Source organism: Sinocyclocheilus anshuiensis, unplaced genomic scaffold (genome assembly GCF_001515605.1).
Source record: "Sinocyclocheilus anshuiensis isolate Anshui unplaced genomic scaffold, SAMN03320099.WGS_v1.1 scaffold435, whole genome shotgun sequence".
Classification (NCBI taxonomy): domain Eukaryota; kingdom Metazoa; phylum Chordata; class Actinopteri; order Cypriniformes; family Cyprinidae; genus Sinocyclocheilus; species Sinocyclocheilus anshuiensis.
This window is the reverse complement of record NW_015552555.1, coordinates 521772-542244: the sequence shown is the minus strand read 5'-3', so window position 1 is coordinate 542244 and position 20473 is coordinate 521772. Positions and strand designations below refer to the sequence as shown.

At 36.2% G+C, this 20473-nt stretch overlaps 1 protein-coding gene across 1 annotated transcript in view; it reads right to left on the bottom strand.

Annotated features, from left to right (window-relative positions):
* The window catches only part of LOC107664533 (protein kinase C alpha type-like), a 66040-nt gene that overhangs the window by 15428 nt on the left and 30139 nt on the right, over window positions 1–20473 (bottom strand). The window lies entirely within an intron of this gene.

Genomic DNA, 20473 nt, shown 5'->3' with positions numbered 1-20473 from the left:
GCGCTGCAAATGCTCACAACACAACCAAATAAAGAAAGCGCTGCAAATACTCACAACACAAACAAATAAAGAAACATGCTGCAAAAACAGAAACGCGCTGCAAATGCTCACAACACAACCAAATAAAGAAACGTGCTGCAAAAATAGAAATGCGCTGCAAATGCTCACAACACAACCAAATAAAGAAACGGGCCGCAAATAGGCACAGACCACATCGGAAATGTTTAAGGGAACCACAAAGTGGCTGGGACATATTTATCAATGTTTGCTCTGAAAGGTGAGATTTTTGTTTATTTTTAACATCCTGATCATACGATTCCTTTGCTTCTTCTTTTTTTTTAATTATTAGTCTAAATAAGCTGACAAAATACACAATTACTGTATCTGTGAAAGCATGTAAGCTGGCTAACTTACTTTACAACTTCCCTTACAAAAATGGTTTTACTATTAAAATTAATGAATGAATAAATACATTTATTATGTAAAAAATAAATACAAACAAAAAATGTTTACTATAGTTAAACCATGGTAACCACAAATTAACCATGGATTTACTACACTAACCATAGTTTAACCATGGTATTTGTACAACTGTGGTTATACAAATGGAAATCAATTAATTTTTGTTTTGTTGGGGTAATTTTGGCATTGTTGGGGTCCTCCCGTTGTGGTCTGTACTTGCATTTCTGTATTTGGTTGTGTTGTGAGTATTTGTAGCGTGTTTCTTTATTTGGTTATGTTGTGAGCATTTGCAGCACGTTTTTTTATTTGTTTGTGTTGTGAATATTTGCAGCGTGTTTCTTTATTTGGTTGCGTTGTGAGTATTTGCAGCGAGCTTCTTTATTTGTTTGTGTTGTGAGCATTTGCAGCGCGTTTCTTTATTTGTTTCTGTTGTGAGTATTTGCAGTGCGTTTCTTTGTTTGTGTTGTGAGCATTTGCAGCGCGTTTCTGTGCTGTCAAACTGATGAAGATGTTTTCTTAATTTGCTGGTGCTTTTTCTATTTGCATGTGTTTTCTGAAGTTGCAGCGCGTTGAGCTCTCTCAGCCACCGTAATTATTATTATTTTTATGCTTGGCCATCCCAGACGATTCACTGGTACAGTTTACATATTGTGTATGCACAGAATGCACTCCGGATACATATAATTCCAAAAATCTGCAAAGACGTAGTTTATGAGTGTAGGATATGAGTCTGGAGTGGAAGAATTTGTCTGGCCTTGACTGGTCTTATGTGTGGTGTTTGGGTGTCCATATACCTCTGACTGTAGGGTATGTTTTAATTAATGTTCATATTAATATTATGATTTATAATGTCATTCAACCATGTGAAACATATGTACCTAGCTTGCAAACAAAAATGAATGAAATAAAAGAAAAATCATTCATCTTAATTACTTTATGACTAATAATTGCCAGCACAACTGCATAAAGGTGGCAGGCATGAAGAGAGACAGAAGGGATTTTTCATAGGGAGTGTATTCTTCCTCTTAAATAAGATGCCCATGCCTTGCTATTCCTCATCGCTCTGCCCTATTGAATACCCACCAGGTGGCACAGCGCACTACATCATTATGTGTCTGAGCCACCCATACCACCCCTCCACCCCCACCCACAGGCCCTCTCTGTGCTTAGCTGCAAAAATAACTCATAACATATCCAGATGCTGGCTGCTGGGATAGAGGATCAGTCTTATACTGAGGTCACACTTAATACACACTGAAGCTTTATTGAAGAGCACTAACACACACTGTCAGATTACAGCTATACACACACATCCCACCACAGGATATGGCAGTTTCATACTGCCACAGCATAAATGTTTTCACTTAGTGCAATTTTGTTATATAAATAAATGCCTTAGTAAAGTAATAGCACATACAGTAGCAGGTAGAGTTATTAGCAGTCACCAGTTATACGTTTTGGGGTTTGTTTAAATCATTAACCCTAACTTTCAGCAATAGTAATACTGATGCATCCTTTAGCAGTCATCACTAATAATAACCACATATGTTGATCTTAAAGGGTTAGTTCACCCAAAAATTAAATTTAGCTTGTGTTTTACTTACCCTCGAAGCATCCTAGGTGTATATGACTTTCTTCTTTCAGACGAATCCAGTCGGAGTTATATTAAAAATTGTCCTGGCTATTCCAAGCTCTTATCATTGCAGTCTGCGGGTGTTGCAGTTGAACAGTCCACAAGTCATCAAATAAAGCTCGCGCATTCATAATAAAACGTGCCGCAGACGGCTCCGGGGGATGAATAAAGGCCCCCTGTAGCGAATCCATTTGTTTTTGTAAGAAAAATATCCATATTTCAAACGTAATAAACACTTTTCTCTCACTTCCGTTATCTGTCATACGCGGATCCGTTCCGGCGGAAGGCGTATTACGTATGCGCAGCGCGCGCACCTCTGAGATATGCTAGTCTCGTGAGTTTGTTTAATAGGAGCAAAGGAAGCAAAGTTTCCTTACTTTAGCAAAGGAAAACCAGTCTCCTCTTGGTTTATATCGAAATCCTCCGACATTTTTATTTGCAAATCTTCAGTTTGTACTTCTAATTCGTGACCAGCGTTTTGTTTTGTTCTCTCTCCGCATTCGTCACTAATCACGCAACGCCGCGCGTCTTACGTCATCCACCGGAACTGCTTCAGTGTATGACAGTCAGTCAAATGCAAAAGCTCTGAATCTTGCAATTTTGCAAAAAGTGCTCTGGAGCTCCATGATGTATAGTGCACCAAAATGGCAAAACACAACCCAGCCAATGATAGGATCAAGCTGCCCAAATAGATCAAGAACACAGATGTCAGACAAAAGATCCAGATACTTCTGTCCAGACATAAGCAATCTTTTTGGGAGGAGATGCACTGACATTGTTTGTTACATTAATGATTAATGAGTAATCAATGAAATGATCATTAATTTTAATGATAATCAATTCTAAAAAAAACAAACAAACAAAAAAAAAAATTCCTGAAATCAGATATCCCTAGTGAGGAAGTTCCATAATGTTTCACTTGAAATAATGAACTAATTGGCTAAAATCATATATCCCAACATAAGAGGAGAGTGAGCTTGATTCATCTCAACATTGGTTAATATCGATAACATCGTAATTATTAGGGCTGGGTTTTGACACAAATTTCACGATTCGATTTGATTTGATTACCAATTCGATTCAAATTGATTCAATATCAATTATTTTGGATATATATCAGGTACAATACATGCCAAATTTTCTCAAGGAAAAAAATCTCTCAACTAATGCTGTAAAATATACACGAGAGTCAGTTGGTACTACATTACAATAATATTGAAGGTTAAAATTGACTGATTTGTTAAAATTACACTTAATTAAGTTTTTTAAATAATAAAGTTACAATTACATAATAATATTTCCCTTTCAAGGGAACTTCGAACTGCGTCATCTAGGGGTCGCTATGGGGAAGACCTTCAGTGTGATTGGTGTCTGAAGCATATACTGTATCTAAAAACGACAATAACATTGGCCGGCGACAGACTATGACGTCATTACCCTGCGTGATCACAGTATAAAAGGGCGCCAGGAGAACACGTCATCCTCTTCTTCGTCTTCACTGACCATTTGTTTATGAGAAGTTGATGCTTCTCAGACGTATTGTTGACGTATCCATCTATGGACTGCTCCTTCAGAGTGCCACGAGGGCCCCTTAGAACGGTATCTTTAAAATCCATGATATGGTAAGTGCGCACGCGAAGTCCCTGTGCACTTTCAAAAATCCACGCTGTGGTAAGTTTGCACATCAAGCATTTTGCGTTCTTTCTAAAATTCTGTATGGTAGGGGCTACAGGCTTCGTGCCCTTTCTTTGAGTCGGTTAGGCCCCGGTTCCACCTTGGGCACCACTCTACCTGTGTATCCTCAGGATACCTACTTTAACAGGGTGTTGCTACTAGGGGTCTGTTGAGACCTTGAAAGGGAACGTCTCAGGTTACGTATGTAACCATGGTTCCCTGAGTAGGGAACGAGACACTGCATCCTCTAGTTTCCTTGCCATGCTTCGGACGCAAGCTTCAGATGAAGAAGCGGATGACGTGTTCTCCTGGCGCCCTTTTATACTGTGATCGTTGAGGGTAATGACGTCATAGGCTGTCGCCGGCCAATGTTATTGTCGTTTTAAGATATATGCTTCAGACACCGGTCACACTGAAGGTGTTCCCCATAGCAAGCCCTTGAGGACGCAGTGTCTACTGCCTCTGCCTACAGTAAACTGTATAATGAATATGTTATATGGTGCATATATTTAGCAAAATGCCCCTCTCTACAGTTTATTTTTTTTATCTGACTAATGAGTTTATGGACACCGAATATGTTTTTCTGAGGTAAATGTGATGTTACATGACATTGTTTACAAGCCATTATATTGACGTCTTTGTGTGGCTGAAACACTGATTGAGCGATTACATGAGACAGGATACGGCTTGTTGTTTCTTTTAACTTACCTTCGGATGTTTAGTCACGTTTAATTTGTGCTGAAACTGGTATTAATGTGGAGGAGATTATCAGTTCATGTGTGCCTCGCGCTTCCATTTCTATTGAACTGAGGCGCTACAGCGATCTGTTACTCTACATTAAACAGCGCCAAAACGGCATTTATTGTTTGAATACTGCAATACAATGGAGACAGAATTTGAAATCTGAGACTTTGTTTCATATTAAAAGTACCAAAGCACAATGCTTATTGCGATATATTGGCTGTGAAGTGCCCTTCAACGTTCCATCCATTAACTGAAAACAGGCTAGACCAGGGGTGGCGAACTCTGGTCCTGGAGAGCGCAGCCCTGCAGAATTCAGCTCAAACCCTAATGAAAACTTACCTGCCTGTAGCTTCCTAGTAACCGTTCAGACCTTGATTAGCTTGTTCAGGTGTGTTTGATTAGGGTTGAAGCAAAACTCTGCAGGGCTGCGGCTCTCCAGGGATTCTTGGGATTTAAGAATCGATATCGTTCCGTAAAAATGAGAATCGATTAATATCGAGATATCGATATTTTTTACCCAGCCCTAGTAATTATTGTTTTAACAATGTGCAAGCTGACATTATTATTACAGTTACATTTTAGACACAATATTGTCAGTTTTTTTTCTGTTTCACCAAAAAAAATTGTTTTCCAAACAAAACTGGAGCAGAACATTTACAGCAAAATGGCTGTTTTGTTCCTAAATGAATGAATTTGTTTTTGAATGAATCATTTGAGTCAATGATCATTGATCCATTCGTAATATCACTTGATTTGTTTCTAAATGAATCACCCGTTTTAAAAGAATTATTTGAATGAACGATTTAATTAATCAATTATTAAGACAGGGACTTGCCGCCACCTACTGGTGGTTTTAGTTTCATATTTATTTATCCATGACAGGCCTAAACCAGCTTAGATACCAGCACAAAAACACACGCAGCAAAATACTGTTTAATTATCACTATCAAAAAATAAAAACAAAAATAAAATAATAATAAAAATAAATAAAGAAAAAAGAAAAATCTCCCAAAATATCTAGATATAATTGTTTTTTACAATATTGCACACCCCTAGTGAACAACAGCTCTATACACAAATTATATATGTAATTATAAAGCTCTATATATACACAAATCATGTCACTAAACTTGCATTGTTAATGTTGAAGTACCACCAAACCTGCTGATGTGACTCATTGTGCAGCATGCAATTAACTTTGCATTGGACCAATACAAGGAGTGTTGTGCTGCCACTCTGAATCTTATAGTACGTTTATTGAACATGTACAGTCCCTACATTTTTATGCCTTTTAAATGTAAACATTATTGTCGCAAAATCTGTCGATTTGTCACCAAGATAATGCTATCTAGCTGGCTAACATATAAGAGTTTTTTATTAAAACTGCTAAAATGATTTGTGATAGTTTTGGAAGCATTAATAAGAATGTGTTTATAACTACAAACCAATCAGTAATGTTCTTCATTGTATACCATGGTTTTACAGCAAAAGTGTGCTTTGACCCGCAGAAAAAAAATCCTTACTGTTGAGCCCTGTGTATATGCATTCATAATCTTTGGCACTTTACAGAGTCTGGCTTATTAGAAGATTGGTTACTACAACACTTCTGTAAAAGGCCAACATTAAGTCAAGCCAGGAGTCTGCTAAAAGCCATGTGACAAATCTGAAATCTTCCGGAAGAAATTGTGCGTTTTGGCCTGACAGCAAATTGTTATTTTGGCACACACCAAATTCAGCCTAACTGCATGCTGCACCTTCTACAACTAGCAATCAGCTAAGATTTTCCATCTACAGATCTTTAAGAAATTTTAACTGAATATGTTTTTTAAAATGTAATTTGATAAAGATGAATCAGGTAAAAATGCAGTTTAAAACCTCTAAGTGTCAGAGCTAAGAAGGTAAGAAGCAAAAAAGCTACAAAGCTACTAAGAAAAAAATCAGAGTGACACTCGACATTCATCTCCAGCAAGGACATTCACTACAATCCCTTTTCTAGCTCTCTAGCTCACAGCTCTGATAGCACTCCTGAGGCTTCAATTGGAGCAAAGATGAACAGTGCTGCCACACTTCTTCACCCTGATTTTACCACACCAGGGGTCTAACACCTTTGCATCTGACCCACTTACAGACAAACCACCACAGACCATCTGAAGAACCCCCACACATCTCTCATTTCCTCTGCAATGAAATACTGCAGAGGGACTTACATGACCGTCATACAGAATCAGCAAATCTCTGTTGCTAAAGTAATTTCATGCTCCTCTATTGGCTGATTCTCCTTAGCATGGTCAAATCGACAGATTTCACCAAATAAAGCTGTCAAACTCGGTGAATACAGCAGGGCAACATATACAAGGAGTATTACCTCTTTCACATGTCCATCATTAGGACAACTCAATCACAAGGTGAGGTGTAACCAGCCGACTACTTCAACCACTCACTACTACAAGAGCAGATGAGATCTGTCCTGTGTGATGAACAATCAGCTTGTGGTACTTTGACAGGAAGCTGTAAGGAAGACAGAAGCTGGAGCAGTTATACAGAAATGCAAAAGCGCTGAATCTTGCAGTCTTGCAAATGCAAGAGCTCTGGGGCTCCATGACATCAAGTGTAACAAAACGGCAAAACAAAAGGATCAGGCTACCCATATAGCCAAAAATAGCCAGGACAACCATGTCAAAGTACATATAGTATGAGCTTGTTCAACAACGTTATAGTGTGATTTATTTTATTTATTTATTTTTTGTGAAATGTCTAGTGAGTAGCACTATTTACATTTACATTTAGTCATTTAGCAGACACTTTTATCCAAAGCGACTTACAAATGAGGACAATAGAAGCAATCAAAACTAACAAAAGGGCAATAATATGTAAGTACTGTGACAAGTCTCAGTTATCCTAATGCACGTAGCAATGATTTGTTTATAATAAATAAAAAGAAAACAAGAAGATAGAATAGAAAAAGAATAGATAATGCAAGTTACAGGCTTTTTTTTTTTCTTTTTTTTTAAAGAAAACAAGTAGTAAGAATAGAAATTGAATAAGAATAAATGCAAGATTAAATGTAATATCAAAAATGGGTAAAATTTTTATCCAGAGCAGATGAACATGAATCTGGCAACATTTGATCACATTAGTTGTTGTATGTTTCATGGCAGTTTAGAAATGAAATGTCCACTGAGTGGTGCTTAAAGGTTAATGGTCTATGGCATTTGAAAATAAAGTACCCCTACACTGAACCTATATGATAGTGTTAACAGAAGCAAACACATTAAAACACATTTGCTGAAGCAAACATGCCATTTTAGCTTGCTTCTACGATATATATATATATATATATATATATTTATTATTATTATTTTTTTTATCCTAATTTGTGTTTTGTGGGACCTGAGCACTCTGGATATTAAATGCAGTGCTATACCAGGTGAGCTAATGAGCAAGTTTACTACATAAGAAAAGCCATACAGATGGAGCTGGTTTTGTGATGCAGACAACAAAATCTATTAGTTTACAAATCATGTAATCATAATCAGTGTGAAAAGGAATAAAAGTTGTTAGTAATTAGTTTTACTGCCATTAGTGATCATTTCATCTGGAAACTGACATAAAATGTAAATGTGTGTATTAGGTTCCAGCATCCACACGATCTTACACAGGACAAGGGGTTTGTAAAATGTATGGAATACAACTATTAAACATGTCATTAAATGACTAAATCATTGTGTAAGAAGCAATGACTGCTGTCTATAAGGTCTGTCAATCATCCAGGTCAGAGTCAGAAAAACACACTAAAGTATTGCAAGTAATTAGACCGCTTTCTCCATACATTTATGAAGACATCTAACCTCATCACGCACTGTGACATCATGGCAGTTGTGATGGCTGTGGGAACTGTGTCACTTGTTATTAAACTCCGCTTGAAAATGATCAGCCATATGCAGTGTTTTTTTCAATGGGCCATTACAGTTGAGTTTGTTTTGTTAAGTGAATCAGAGATGTGACACACAGGTCAACTAGCACTTTCTATGAACCATGAGTGCGAGTGCTGTGAGAGGAACTCTACAGCATAATAGAGCTTGAGTTATCCAGACACATTAACCTTAAACACACGCTATTAGAGATGCTGCCCTAGACCTGTCGTACAACACAGAAACACTGCATTACACATTCAATCACTCTCGCCTCTCCTACACAAAAATAACATTTTCTGACAAGGCAAAAAACAAGGTGCGACAATACTGCCCTGCCAACACTCCGAGCTGACTGGAACTGGTCCTCATGGCCAGAAAACAGCCGTTAGCCAAGCATGATGGGTGGATAGTGGGAGGAGAGAACAGGCAAAGTAGCCAAAGCCCCTTTAAAAGCATGGCGGCCATCTTGGAAATTATTCAAATGCAAAAATGTTCAGTTCGCTTGAATGGAGACAGACTAAAATCTTTTCCATTCAACTTTATAGTGAGCATCTGTCATGTTCCAAAAAGGACAACCCTTTTGAAAAAGTACACTTTAGCACACTTTTAAATTGATGATAATACTTATTATGGAAATACTATACTTTAAAATAATATACGTAAGTGCGAAATGTAACGTAATGTAATGAACGTAATGTAATTCAGACATTTAAATGCATGTTATTTACAATTAAATGAAAATGTATAATAGTTTTAATTAATATTAAATGCAGTTAGTTGAACTTACAGCCCCGTTCACACTAGCACTAACAAAAGTCGCTGCATGTCGCCAGGGGCTGGCGATGAGGTTGCTAGTGGGCGTTCTCAATACTGGTTGCCTTGACAGCGAATCAGGTTTCTTGCTGCTAAGTACAAACATTTTGGAGGCAAAAGACTAAATATAATCTAAATCTAAATTAAATCCGTACATACAAACAAAAATGAATGAGAAACAGAGCCTACTTCCTTCCATTGTGTATGTTTATCTATGGCACTGAGAGGAGAACGATCACATGAGCTCTACCGTCGTCTTTCCTATTGGCTGTCGCTCCCGAAAGTCGCTCTTCATTTGCATAAAGTTAAAGGATTCTGAACTTTGTCGCATCGCTGGACACGCCCCATCCGGTCGCCAACGGCCGCTGTCGCTCGTGTCGCCGGAAATCGCCAGCTCTCCATTGAAATGAATGGGATTGTGTCACTTTGCTGTTGCGTGTCGCTTGTAGTGTGACCGGGGCTTAAGAGTGCTTTTATGGCACACTTAAGTAGGAGCGGCAGCGAAAGTTGAGCAGAACTTGATGCAAATGAGAAGCAAAACAGTGTGGCAACTAGGGATGGGTACCGAAACTCGGTATTTAATCGGTCCCGGGGCTAAATTATGAAAGACCGGAGTATCGATAAGCTCTTAATTCAGCTCTTAATTTGTCATATATATATATATATATATATATATATATAAAACAAAAAATACCGATAAGAATACCGTTAAAGTACTGAATCGATAAGCAGTATCGATAAGAGTAGTAATACCGTTAAAACCTTAACGATACCCATCCCTAGTGGCAACTATCAACAGGAGTGCACAAAGTGATCTACTCCAGCTGGACATCACAGCAAAGTAAGAAAAACACTAAACCAACAGGTCCTGCAATCTCTGGTCATTTAATCGGTCAGTGTTAATACAGCTTATAAGGGCTGTTATAAAAGCCAGGTAATGCATTTTCCAATTGCTTGTTAATGTTTAGCTTGTGTTTATAAGTGGTCTGACTTCTCTATGTGCTGTTCTGTCTGTGACGGCTCTCGGCAGAGAGGAATCAGAGCAGTTTGACAGATAAGAGGCTCATCTGCAGTCACTGAAGGCTGTATGATACTATGATGCAAAATCAAAAACGTACACATTTATAACCAGTGTTGGGAGCACAAGTAAAGCGAGTTATGAAATCAGATTCTTGAAATACTTTTTTTCTAGTAACTAAAAAGCGCATACATTTACAAGAACAATTTTTCTTTACTTTTTTATTCAATTTATTTATTGGTGTAAATGTATTCATTAACACCACTCCTGTCCCCAGAGAAATTGGGAATGAGGTGCAGCAGCAGAGGCACTTCCTTCAGCCTGAGGCTTATTCATTTCACTCTTTGTGAGAAAGGGCCTTTACAGTTGCCAAAAATATAACTTTTGTTTTTTTTTTTAATAAAAAATAAATAAGCAAGCCAAGCCCAGGTGACAAAAAAGTAATGCAAAAGTAACGTAATGCATCACTTTCCATAAAAAGTAACTAACACAATTAGTTACTTTTTATGGAGTAACTCAATATTGTAACTTTCCCCAACACTGTTTATAACACATTCTCAAGGCTTCACATCTAACTATGTAGCATTAGAGAAAAGTATGAAAGGTGCACACTTGTTAGGACAGAGATAACTGTGTTCAATCATTTCTCAGCATGTGCTTAAAGTATAACAGCTACTTTACAATGGCTTTAAATATTGCTCATCCAATCAGAATTCACGGTTTAATCTGTCTTATAATAACGCCTGTTACATAACGCAAAGCTGTGTGCAGACTTATTCATTTGTCTTATTCACTTATTATTGTATTTTTCATCAAATATTGATGAAATATTGCTATTAGAGATGCTGCCCTAGACCTGTCGTACAACACAGAAATACTGCATTACACATTCAATCGCTTTTTCCCTCTATGTTCATGCTTTTTATTCTCATTTAAGCATGCTACAACTTGCACTCCTACTCATCCAATAACACATTGGTGCTGATTTACATTGTCTTGTTTTGGTTGTATTGTTTGTCTGTGTGTGGTCTATCTGTCCTTTTATCCACCCATTCTTCCTCTCTTGCAAATTGCAAACTCAAAATTTCCTATTTAATATTTTCTGCCTCCACCCACACCCTTTCCTTCACTACTCTGTTCTCTGTCTCATTCTTGCTTTCACTCAACAGCAATTTTTTATGAAACTGATAATGTGGACAACTAATTTGGTCTCATTTAACTAGACTTTTGACTATAGTCATAATGTCTGGTCAACTTTACATGGTCCACTTATTCTGGCCATTCTTTGTAATGAAGTAACCACCATTTCTTATGTATTTATTCATTCATTCATTTTATATATGTGACATTTAGGCGCATGTAAATCTGAAATTGGATTTAATCAAGCATGAGACATTTTTTCTGACCACACAGTGCTTCATAGCATGACAGAATTCGTCAGTTAGTACTTATTCGATTAATTGATTTACCGTTGTTAAATTAATTTTGATATTTGTATAGAGCTATTTTTGTCATTTTGAGCCAATGAGATTTCACTGTGGTGGGTCTACTGGGTGCAAAGCAACAATTCAACTGCAATGCTTCAGACTAACACATGTAACACATGAAATGACTGGTGCCACATTGCATATTTTGCTCAACTGAAATGCATATTTCACAGTAAAAAGGGATGTAGATGCAAATTAAAGGGATAGTCCACACAAAACAGAACATTTTGTTACAAACTTGCATGACTGAAATGAAAAGTTGTTCCAAACTTTGAGTTTCTTTCTTCTATCGGACACAAAAGAAGATATTTTTAAGAATGTTGTACCAAATATGTAAGCAACCAGTTGCTGGTAGCCATTCATAATAGGAGTAAAAAATACTATGGAAGTCAATGGCTACCAGCAAATGTTTGGTTACCAACATTCTTCAAAATATCTTCTTTTGTGTTCAAAAACTCATACAGGTTTGGAACAACATGAAGGTGAGTAAATAATGACAGATTTTTCATCTTTGAGTGAACTATCACTTTGTTGACAAAGTTAATAAATAGTGACAGTGGAACAATATACACTCAAATTAAGGCTGGACAATAATTCAATATCAATATGTATCGCGATATAATTTTTTTCAATAACGGTGATATGATTTTTAAACACATTTCAGATATTTCGATATACATTACCAGTTTCCTATGAGGGGCCGTATAGGCCATAATTATTGAAAAGGCTCTTACAAACACTAGTGAAACAGCTACATTTTCAGCATCATTACTCCAGTCTTCAGTGTCACATGATCCTTCAGAAATCATTCTAATATGCTGATTTGCTGATTATCAATATTTAAAACAGTTGAGTACATGTTTTTTTTCAGGATTATTTGATTAATAGAAAGATCCAAAGATCAGCATTTATCTGAAATAAAAAGCTTTAGTAACATTTTATTAATTTTTTGGGAAATAAATTATAGAAATTAATACTTTTATTTAGCAAGGATGCTTAAAATTTATCAAAAGTGATGATAAAGGCATTTATAATGTTACAAAAGATTTCTATTTCAGATAAATAGTGTTCATATCAATATCGGAATTATATCGTATCGACCGAAATTAAGAAATATATTGTGATATAAATTTTGGCCATATCGTCCAGCCCTAACTCAAATAAATATTTAGGCCTAAATTTAAGATTTATTTATTTGAATAGTGGTTAACATTTCCATCCATTTAGAATACATAGTTTTAACTGTATTAATAAACCGAATGATAACCAGCTTTATATATTTACCATCAATAAATGCAATGTTTTAGTCACTAACTACATTTTTTCACAAATTGGATACTGCTTATTCAACAGCTAGCCATTATTTATTTATTTATATAGACACATTTAATATATCTGAATAAATGTAGTTGTTTTCACAATGAACAGATTTACGCTGATTCTAAGGAATTTGAATAAATGCATTTGAATGCAAAAATATTCACTGTTTCATTTATGGGATTGACAAATATGCATCGCATTAAGTTCATTAATTTGTTATTTGCAACTGTGTAATCCAAATGGATGCAAATTTTATATCCAATTCAAATACATAAATCTCATAAATCCTACATTAGGCATTACCTCCATGCTAAAATGTAAGACCATGATTATATCCTTTACACAGTCATTCTTGTCTATTGATTTTGTAAATCCAGGGTTTAGAATCTAGCATGCCATTCTTTATGATTTACCAAAAGAACAGATTTTACAAACAAGCCAGCATTGTCACATACCTAAAACCTGAACCTCAGGGATGAATCCAGATCTGCATCAACGCTAAAACACCTGTCAAGCACCTGCAGCTGGTTACAATGTTGCCAACACATTATTTTCCATGTTATTGTGTTTTAATAATTGGGTCCTATGATTCTACTGGCTGGCTTCAGATTAGCTCTTCACACTGAACATTATAATTATGGGCTTAATATAATAACTGGCCGCAGACCAGAGAGAAACCCCCATGACACATTTGTTAGTATTACAGGAGTCTCCTGTAATATAATATATTATGAGCGCGGCTGAAGCAGTCCATATGGTGCCTCCCACACATTGCAGGGTCTCACGGCAGCACCCGGTGCTCTAATTGGTATTTGCGGAGGCCGAATGGAAGCCCATTTGTTGTGCTGTCCGATTAACCGCGCCGAGAACAGCCTGCGTGAACAAGCTGGGAGGAGAGCTGGGGCAAACCTCCACCAGATGATGGATAGCCTTCTATTTCTGCATGGAGAAAACCAAACATTCCTTCAACCAAATATCAAAGAGCAGGGAATGCAAATTTCAGCTACAAACCATTTCACGTAATAAAGACACAGGGGAAATAACCACAAAGATAAAGAACAAATGAAACATTAACAAGGCTGTGTTCGGAATACTAAACTCAGTGAGTGAAACAGTAGGCAACTCCTCCATATGGCAGAAAATATATATTTTTTGACCAAAATATATTTTAAATATATGCCACATATATGTTGTAAACTGTCAATGAAATATATTTTTGAAATAGAAAATATATTTAGTTTCAACCCTAATATACCAAAATATATATCAAAATGTATTTCGGTGGCAAGAAAATACTTTCTTGGAGTGAAATATGTTTTTTTTTTATATATATATATATAATTTGAAATATATAATATATTTTAAAAAATATACAAAAATATACAAAAAATGACCAAATAAATATATGTGACCATGGAAGCTGAACCCTGTCCAATACCAAATCTTTAAACACACACATAGAGTCAGATTACTGAAACAGTGAGTGATCTAAATTTGACATTTTCTGAAGGAAGACTTTGCCCATGCTAATATTAGGTAAACACAATGTTTGGGTGTTGTAGGTGCAGTCAGGGGTTGCTAAGGTGCTCAGAGTGTTGCTAGGGTATGTTGACATCCCTTACCCAAAGTATGAGCAATAGTAATAGTATAATACCCTAATGTTTTACTATTGCCATATGCTGACATAATATTGAAACTAACACTGATTCATTCATATTTCGGTCTCTGATATTGTTCAAAACTTTGTCAATTATACAGTACATTATTATCCACAACATGCTGCAGAAATATTTCATTTTTGGACTTAAGACTTAATAACGTGTCAACAAGAAACCGCTGTCTCTACTGAGAGCTCTCCTATTTGCAAACGTAAAAGTAAATTTCCTATGCACCTTCTTTAGAAGAAAAAGCATTCACTAGAACTGCTTGTTCTCAATTGTTCACAATAATTGCTTTCCATGTATGTGTTTTCTCATTATGGGACAAATATTTCTTTGTGCTCAGGCATTAATGCTGTTTGAATGGCTGTAGCGCAGGATTTAATGCTCTGCTGTCACAGAAAGACCAAAGCTTGCTGTGTCCTTTTCCTCCAGCTAGAGCTGCAGTCCAGTAATAATGAGCCCAGATAAAGCTGGTACAGACTGCATGGTCAGCTGGGACCAGACCTGTAAGCGCCGTAAGACACTACAACTCATAACCTGATATGACCCAACTGGACTTCTTAGACTAAACTCAGCACAATTTCGGCAGATTCAGCAAGCTTTACACCCCTTATTACTGTTTCTGTGTTAATTGATCCAACACAGTCAATAAGAGGGAACACAGGGCAGCGTAACAAAAAGAGGCAAATGGTGAGGTATGTTTTAGCATCATTTCAGTTGAAGAAGCAAACTTTTAGGCTATTTTAGGCTATAGAAAAACCGACTTTCCTTTAAAGAGTCTTTGATGCAGGGTTATTATAGTCAACGAAAACTAAAACTGAAATTAAAATTAAAACCATAAAAACTTTGACTGAAATAAAAAAATTATAATTTTTCAGCTGCTTGACAAGGCAACTTTTCTCATTTTAATTTAGTTTAAATAATAACCAAAACTAAAACTGGAATAAAAATTAATTAAAAGTATATAGACTTTTTAAAGAAATACAAAAAAACTTTTTTTTAAAAATACTAAAAATCACAAAAGCACACAACCAAATTTTTAAAACTTTAACTAAAATTAAAATGAAACTGGAACATATAAAAATAAAAACTGATTCAAAATATTAATAAAAATTATAATAATATCTCTGTGATACTAAAACAACACCCCCACTATTTTAATTCATTTTTTTTCTCCATGCCAATCTATTATTATAGTGTAATTTGTTTCAGATAATCCCACTCCTAAATGGCACATAAAAATAAAACTGTGGCTGGTCGCTTTAAATTTTGGCTAGACAGCCTTTTCCTCTCTAAGTGAACGATTCATCTAAGATGCAGTCTGTGAACCAGACTTCAAAAAATGTGGCTTTGCAAGATTACGAGCAAAATGGAGATGGAGAGTGAAGTGGAGAAGTTCTAGCCAGACTTATGGATGTAGAGACTTTCCCTCACTCCCCTTCTCTCTTGTCTCTCTTCCATCTCTCTATCAAATGACCTTCGGTTTGTGTTGAACATGAGTGTACTGAGCAGCAGATCATCTGGGCAATCCGCCCCTGGGTTCATCATTAAAAAGTTTCTCAGGCAGAGAATGCAGCAGCTGTGTCTCAGTAGTCCAACATTTGGGGTCTGTTGAGGAAGGAGGGGGTGGATGATGGGTTGTGAGAAGAGAAAAGATAATTAATTAGAGTCATTAAGTAATTAGCAAAACAGTATGCAGGGGAAAAGATTTTCAGAGGTACGAATGAGGAATGGAGGCTATTTCTGGATGTCAGTAAGTGTCATGCTTAGTGTTGATAACTAGGTAATAAACTCTTAGTGGTTGGTGTGTGGGTGGTCTGCTGAGACCTTCTAGATGAATATTGGCAACAGAGATGGAGCAATGTCAATGGAAAATTGAAATAAATTTATAAAAAAGTTCCTGAATACTGACACAGTTTGAGTTCTCGGGAAACCTTGGTGTCTGATTGCATCATCTAAAATTCACTTCAAATATGTTCATCAGAAAGAGAGGCCATTTTCATAACTTTATCCATCATTTGAACACAATGCAATCTACATGTTGCATCTCTGAAAACATTATTATCCTGATGTGTGAGGGGTCGTCATCATATTCATTTGCTCAGCCTTCATATGGTATATGCATATAGCTTCCTGTTAGCAAACCATATCCATGACTCTCCTATCTTTTTCTGCATGAGTTGCTTTTGCTGTACTAGCGTGGTACAGTCAGTCGTTTCTCATTTATACCTGCACCCATGCCTTATTAATATCATTCATGATTGTTTTTCTATGATATTCTTTTCCATCTTTGCATAATTCAGTGAATCCTCAAGATGCTTGTATGGAAATGTGACCTAACCCTAGGGCCTCCAGCTTATCTCAGATTTTGCATGATTTCAACCTGAAAAAGCAGAAAAACTCACCCAGCTGCAAGACTTAGATGAAATCAATATGACCAGACTGCAGTTCCTGGCTCTCCATCTCTCCTGCACTAAATATTTATGCAGAAAGTCCACAGAGTGAAGCAGTGGCCAGGGAGTTCGTCAGTCAACCCCTCACTGTGGATGTCCTGTCTTTATGGGCCTAGATATTCCTCATGGAGTTCGGTCAAGCCCTCGTGGTGGAATCGCTAATATGCGTATTAAAAAGCAATAAAAACAGGTATGCCTGTGCAAACCATTCTACAGCTCAATATTTCACTAGATTCGTCCGATAACAAGTTCAGTTGTCATAAGGGCAATGGCTCTAGGGAAATGGAACCTGAATAAGTGAAATGGTGTCTACTTTCCTAAAACAGCCCCGGGGTAGAGAGAGAGAGAGAAATATGGAGAGTGAGGGAAAGGTTAGAACGCATACCAAATAGACAAGCTAAAGACACCTCATTATTCCAGCTGTCACTAACTGAAGAAATGACATAACCAGGTCTCTATTCTGTTCATTGGCAATTTACAAAATGCCTTTTCTCATTTTTCACCAGTCATCAATGTCTTGTTTGCATGCCATGCCCTTTATAGAGTATTTTAAGCAGTTTATAAAGTCATCTATAATTTATAACAGTGTGACAGTACATCTACACTGACAGTCATGGGCTGGTTGTTTGAGCGAGTGCTTGGTCAGCTGCTGCACAGCGCCGAGCAATTAGCAGGTGTCGTGTCTCTCAGGAACATGATATTTCAATGCAAAATCTTGCAATTTAGGTTAACCAGGTGCTAAAAACATTAAAATATTTCACCTTGAGTATTTAAATTATTAGTTGTTTCCCAAATGACATACTATGCATTATGCACTTACACTATGCACTATTTACTTTACCGTCTGGTGTATGTATGTGCATCATCCAGGTAATTTAAATGCACTTTTTCTTTTTAGAATACTCAGTATATATACTAAAAAAAGGAATAGAGGAATGAGAATACAAGGGAAAAATAGAGGAAAAGGAATACAAATGTATGCAAATTGAGATGCACTTATCGTTCTTTTCAGTGCAAACTTTGTGGCTGTTGTTTGCACCATTTCATTATATGATATAATATGTGACCCTGGACCACAAAACCAGTCATAAGGGTCAATTTTTTGAAATTGAGATTTGAGAGATTGAGATATTTGGCCGAGATACAACTATTTGAAGATCTGGAATCTGAGGGTGCAAAAAAATAAAAAAATTGAGAAAATCGCCTTTAAAGTTATTTTTTATTACATTTTTATATTTATATTTTATTTATATTTTATACATTTTTTATTAATATTTTTATTATTAAAGTTATATATTTACAGTAGGACATTTACAAAATATCTTAATGGAACATGATCTTTACTTAATATCCTAATGATTTTTGGCATAAAATAAAAATCAATAATTTTGAATTATAAATTATAAATTACAATTCATATAAGGGTTGGGAATCGTGAGAAACCCATACAGCAAAAAAAAAAAAAAATCTTTTTTTTGCTGTATGGGCTAAAAGTTGCTAAAAAATGCTACTTTATATGAACTCCTGACTAACTGCACTGTTAACAATTAACAAGAATTGTTCATTTGGATTTAGAACTAAAATTTCTCACGATTCCCATCCCTTATATGAATTGTAATTTTCTTTGTGTGTGTGTGTGTGTGTGTGTGTGTGTGTGTTTACATGAAGGCATTGGATTATTAACTGATTATTATGCTGCTTCTAAACAATGAAGAAAGAAAGTCAAAACATCGCGATCTGAAGACACTTTGGTCTGGAAGCACACAATGTGCCCATTTCCCTCTGATGAATTCTTCTGCACGCATGCGATGGCAGAGGAAGAGGCATATGGACGGCACTCTCTCAGAACATTGTGTTTATCTGAGCTGTGGGAGAGTGAATTTAATTAAAGGAGGATTGTGGGAAGAGCGGGTGGACACATGTGAAGCCACATAAACAACAGCAAAGCCCCACATATGTAACGACAAGCATCTGAAGATCTCATTCCCAAAAAGAAAAGAAAAGAAAGATCCAGAGAATGTTCTCAGTATGCGAGAATACAGCAGAGTGCAGAATCACAATCTCACAACTCTGAAATGAGGAAAAACACTACAGCTAGAACATTAGTGTCTGACTTTAAAACACATCCTGCATGAACCTGTGGCAATATTTGCTAGATGTTTGCTCCAAGGGTTTGTCTAAACACTATAGCTCTGTTACCAAAACCTAATAACTAATTTCTCCATAAGCATCTACTGTAGCTTCCCAGGGAATCTCTTAACCAACATGGAATCACACAACCACACACTCTTCAGGAACACAGGTGTTTATAAACCTGTTGCAGACAAAGGAGAAGCTGCAAGGGCTTCGTATGGTTTCCCCCCAAAAAAACATTTAGCCCAGCTTAATAATGAAGGCTACATGAGATGCTGCCAGAATTTGGCCAAAATAATCCTATAAATCAGAATAATACTGCTGTAATATTACCTTCTAGAGCTTTTAGAGTGGCATATGATGCCTCACGATATACAGAAAACTGTAAGTTTAAGCATATAGTCTAGATGTGACATAATATTACTTCATTTTTATTGTGTGATTTATTGCAGATATATTCTAAATGTGGTTTAAAAAAAATGCAGATGGACTCCATCCCATCCCACTGAGTCTAGGCATGGGCCGGTATGAGATTTTGACGGTATGATAACCTCAAGCAAAAATATCACGGTATTGTCGTTACAGCTCTAAAATGTTATTTTTAAATGACTGGGTATAAAAAAAACTTATATTTTGAACACAATATATTTTGTTTTTGAGCAACATACAGAATATTAGGAACAGTAGAATTTGTTTATTTTTTTATTTGTTTCCTAAAAAGAAGAAAAATAAAGACTGACATCTTTATTTAACCTAAATCTGCAATTACAGTTATTTAATTTTAGTTATATAATTCATATACATATCATTTATATCATTTCATATCATTTAGTTATATAATTTCATATACATAATTTGATTTAATGATAACCCAATTTGAAGCAAAAACAGAATGTTCTGACTAGCTTTGTGAAATTATACTACGTGCCTGAACGAAGCAAACAGCAGAAGCTCTGAATGAGACGCAGATTCACTCTCTGACAGCAGGAGGCGCTTATGGAACACCCGATACAGCGTTTCCTTGGTTACCGCTGTAAACAAAGCGCTGTGCTGAAACACTGCTTTAATATGAACTATACAGCGATGAGATGAAAATAAAATACCACGTAAACTTATCTGAAGACAGTCAGTTCCCCTCAGAAACACATTCATATAAACCCC